Below are 4,834 nucleotides of genomic sequence, written 5' to 3'. Positions count from 1 at the left end.
TGTGGTGCAAGTTTATAAATTTATGTGGGAGAATGGTAGGATGGTTGAAAGTATGAAAAGTGGGGTGGTGGTTTTGATTTATAAGAAAGGGGATGTGAATGATGTTAAAAATTGGAGGCCGATTACTTTGTTGAATGTGGACTATAAGGTGTTTGCTAAGCTGATTGCAAATAGGATGAGAGATGTGATTGGTCAGGTGGTTGGGGAGGAGCAAGTGTGTGGAGTGCCGGGGAGGAGGATTAGTGAGAATTTGTGTTTGCTGAGAGATGTGATATGGGATAGCATGGAGAGGAAACAAGTATTGAATGTTCTGTCAATTGATTTTGAAAAGGCTTTTGATCGTTTGGCGCATGATTTTTTATTTAGAGTTTTGGTAAGAATGGGTTTTCCTAGTGACTTTGTGAATGTTGTAAGAGTGTTGTATAAGAATGTGTATAGTAAGATTCTCATTAATGGATGGGTTGGTGGTGAGATAAGTGTGGGTTCCGGTGTGAGGCAGGGGTGTCCCCTGTCTCCGATTGCCTTTATTTGTGCGATTGAGCCTTTATTACAGATGTTTCGGAAGGATAAATGTATGAGAGGTGTGAAGATTCCTGGTTGTGGTGGGAAAGAAGTAAAAGTATTAGCATACATGGATGATGTGTGTGTGATTTGTGAATCCGATGCTGCGGTAAGGCGTGCTAAATTGTTAGTTGCTTTGTTCTGTGGGGCATCTGCATTTAGAGTAAATTGGGATAAGAGTGAATGTAAGAGGTTTGGGAACTTTGGGAGGAGAGAAGATTTAGGTGTAAAATGTGTGGAAGGAGCGATTCAGATTTTGGGGGTGAAATTTGATGAAAAATTGGATGGGAATGAAAGTTGGGAGGATGTTGGTAAAAAGATTATTAAGAAAATGAATTTCTGGCGTTTGAGAGAATTGTCTTTTGCTGGGAAGATTCTTGTGATTAAAAGTGTGATTTTACCAATTTTGTTGTATGTTGCTTTTGTCTTTCCGCCAGGGTATATGATGCTGAGAAGATTGAATAGAGTGCTGATGGTATTTTTTTGGGGTTCTAAGATGGAGAGAGTGAAGAGAGAGACTGTGAGGAAAAGTGTAAAGAATGGGGGAATGGGGTTTCCTAATATTGAGGTATATTTGGGAGTGAATAGTGTGTTTGCAGTAAGAAGGATGATGGGAGGTGATTGGAAATTTGCATGTATGGTAAGATATCTGAGTGGGAGTGTGTTATGCAGATTAGGATGGATAGGGAGAGATTTAAGAGTGCCGTATGCACTTATATGTCCAAAGTGGTATCTGTATGTGGAAAAGTTTTTGAAAAGCTATGAGTTGTTGGGGAAGGGTGATGTGTTGAGAAATAAAAAAGAGATGTTGAGCTGTATTGAAGGAAAAGAAGTGCAGTGTCCTATAAATATGGTGAGAAGGGCGAATGTAGGGAGAGTATGGAAGAGTTTGGAAACGGATGGGATAACAAATAGACAGAAAGAGATTGTATGGCAAAGTATGCATGGAGCGTTGCCTGTGAGAGAGTTTCAAAGAAATCGTGGGATTGGGAGGAGTGAAGCATGTCCTAGAGTGGGGTGTGGAGGGTGTGAAAATATTTTACATTTATTCTGGAATTGTGATGTGGCTCAGGAAGTGTGGAAGGGTGTGAGTCCTTTGTGTAAAGAGGTGGTTGGGGTTAAAAAACTGTCGTTTGAGGTAATAATGTTTGGGTTGGGAATGTTAGATAGGAAAAAACAGAGGGTGTGGTGTATTATGTTAGCAATCATTAAAGAAGTTTTGTGGGATGTAAGGAATTTGTATGTCTTTAGAAGAAAGGAAGTGACGGTAGAAGGGTGTTTGAGGATGATTTTGGATAGAATGTATGTGGTATATTTGTCGGACAAGAAAAGGTTTGGGGAAGCAGATGCAGAGGGTATTTGGAAATTTTTGAAGTGGAGGTATGTAGTTAAAGTATAAATGGTGGGTGCAGTGAAGGGTTTAGACTAAGGGGATGGGATTGTATGCCTTTTTGTTTAATTGTAAATGTAAATAAATATGTTTAAAAAAGAAAAATCATTGACCCGATGATGAGCTTAAAGAAACGCACTAAATACAGAGTGTACGTTTGGTGAAAGTGTTTGAGGTGCAAAAAATATATTGAACTTATATTTTTACCTCTGAGGGTTAAAAAAAAAAAAAAAAAAAAAAAAAAAAAAAAATCTGTTCTTATCAGTTTAATATCTGATACGTCCCCTATCTGGGGACCATATATTAAATGGATTTTTAGAACAGGGAGATGGAAATAGAGCTTGCTCTGTCCACTCCACGCATTGACCTGGTATTGCAGTATTTCCAGGACCGGTGCACCCTTTCCTTATGTGTTTACTAAAATCAGATTCCAAAAGTGCTTTTTGTGTTTGCCATTGTTTTTGTCTTTCGGATGGGATCTCCCCTTTTAATCCCATTATTTCAACACCTGTTGGACAATGCATTTGTACAGTCATGTGTGATAATGAGCTAATTTATTAAATGCAATTAATTAATACATTGCCACCTCTTGTTTTGTGTCGTCTGTGTTTCTGTGTTTCCGGCATTTCACATTGGAACAGCTCATTCACCTTCCTTGTCTTCTCTCCGCCCTCCCTCCTAGGTAGGTTAAAGAGCTGCACCTGAGCCAGCCACTGATTGATGCAGCACCATAGTCAAATAGTGGAGTGGAGTAGGGGAACAGCAAACAGCCATTAAAGCAGCCAGCCCGCCCGCCCGCCCGTCACAATGGACCTACCTGTGTACACTAGATGGATGTGATGGAATGTACTGTGGTCCCTACATTTCAAGAAGAAGTAAGAATTGCAGTTGCAACAAACCCTTGCTTGCCTACAAAGAGAGCAGCAATTTGGATTTGTTACTATGTTACCTGGAAGAATAACAAACTGTGCAAGGATGGAGGTTGTAGGAGCAAGGAGAACAAGTTGTCTGTAAAGTTGGTGGATGCCTATTTTCCATTTTGCAGTCCCTTGTCTCCCTCTTGTGGCCTCCTGGAGGCAACTAGCTGTGCAAAAAAAAGACAGCCTGGGGGCCGGCTGTTGCAGTGTTGCCCTCTCAGGCAACACTGAGTGACTGACTGAGCCGCACCGTCTTATATAAAGTTCAGACGGAACTTTGCACGTGTCATAGTGGAGACCTCAGGAGCCAGAGCCAGCTTTCTGACATCATAATGGGGCCTCAGAGATAAAAGCCTGGGCCCAGGCAGTGTTGGTCAGTGCTGCTCAGCAGGCAGCACTGGACTGGATTAAAGCTGATACAAGGTGTGAAAGGAGAAGGGGTGGCAGTGGGCATGCACTTACTGCTGCTGCTGCTGCTGCTGCTGCCAGTGTTTGCACGGCAGGAGGGCATTTGGGCGTTGCCAGGAAGGCGTTTTTATGTTGATTCCTCCTCTTTCAGCACTGCATTGTGGTGCAAGCAAAAGAAGCAAATCCTGTCTTGCTTCCTCTCCGGCCTTTATTCACCTCCCGCTTAGTAGCTGTGAGTGTGTGTGAGCCTGCAGGGCCCCATGGAATTGCCTAGGAGTAGGCTGAATCGCTGCAAGGGGTGAACAGCAGTATTGGGCAGGCTCGGTCAACGCGCGGCCCGTTCGGGTTATCGCTTCTCGGCCTTTTGGCTAAGACCAAGTGTATTTATACAGGAGGTTTTTAGTCAGAAGGTGCTCAGGTACCCTCTCTCTCGGCCTCGGGGGATCGTCCAGGTTCGCCTGGACTTCACCCCCGTGCTGCTATTTGGGAGAGAGGCTTAGTCCTGAGCAACGAGTTGCGATCCCCCCCCAGCCCTTTGGTGTGTCTCCTTGAACCCAAAGGGCGCAGCGCAAGCTGTGCGGTACCGACCTGGCCACGCAAATGGCAGGCGGACCTGATGCGGTGCCGGTATACGCCCGGTTGCGGAATACTGCAAGATTTATCTTGGCAGAGGGTGGAGGCGGTCCTCGTGGTCTCAAGTTCCTTGTCCACGATATTTTGGAAAAGCGGTTGGCGGTCCACAAGAACAAGATTTTGGCGATCCAGGACTACCCAAGGCGTGGAGTGTACGATGTAACCTTTATGGGAGAAGGAATCCTCCGTGATGCCATGGGAAAAGCTGAGAGGCAACAAGGTGAACTCATGGCCTTGGGAGTCCAGGTAATTGAACACGCTTTTGAAGTAACCAAACTCGTAGTGATTAAAATGTATTCCCCATACGTGAAAGATCAGGAAGTGGCAGCGTTTCTTGCTGCATACTTTAAGAACGTTAAGCTGCTGGGGAGAGTTATGAACGAGTGCGGTGTGTGGACCGTCAAATGGAAATTTATTGTTACGCTAATAAAGGACCCCTCCACCCAAGAAACGAAGCTACCACCTGCTCGTTTTAAACTTGGGAATGTGAATGGCGACCTCTATTTCTCAGGAATGCCAAACTTCTGCAGGGCCTGCGGTACCTATGGACATACCAGTTTTAACTGCGATGTCACCTGCAGGAACTGTGGAAGTAAACAACACACAATGAGAGAATGTACAGGAGAGAAAAAATGCAATTTTTGTCAAAAAACTGGTCATCTTTATTATGCTTGTCCACATAGGTACCGAGGCGAAGAAGATGAGCAACCCGAGGTGCCCCCACGTGCTCCACCAGCAGAGCAGTCCCGTCCTCAAGGAGGAGAACAAGCTGTTGCGGCGAAAGAGCAGAGAGGTACCTGGGCTTCAAGGGTACGGCCAGCCGAAGCGAAAACAGGTGCCTCTCAGCCAGTAACCTCAGGGGATAAAATGGAGCCCAGCGCCAAGGAAAAACGGCAGGCCAAGAGGAAGCAGGCCATCGATGAAT

The 4,834-nt window shown here is 44.7% G+C and overlaps 1 pseudogene; it reads left to right on the top strand.

The window, feature by feature from the left end:
- Positions 1-2,148: 2,148 nt before the first annotated feature.
- On the top strand, positions 2,149-2,355 carry LOC142680979 (U2 spliceosomal RNA; annotated as a pseudogene).
- The last annotated feature ends 2,479 nt before the right edge of the window (positions 2,356-4,834 follow it).

The sequence above is a fragment of the Rhinoderma darwinii genome (assembly GCF_050947455.1).
Source record: "Rhinoderma darwinii isolate aRhiDar2 chromosome 2 unlocalized genomic scaffold, aRhiDar2.hap1 SUPER_2_unloc_56, whole genome shotgun sequence".
Classification (NCBI taxonomy): Eukaryota; Metazoa; Chordata; class Amphibia; order Anura; family Rhinodermatidae; genus Rhinoderma; species Rhinoderma darwinii.
The sequence above is the reverse complement of the archived record's forward strand: the minus strand, read 5'-3'. Positions and strand labels throughout refer to the sequence as shown.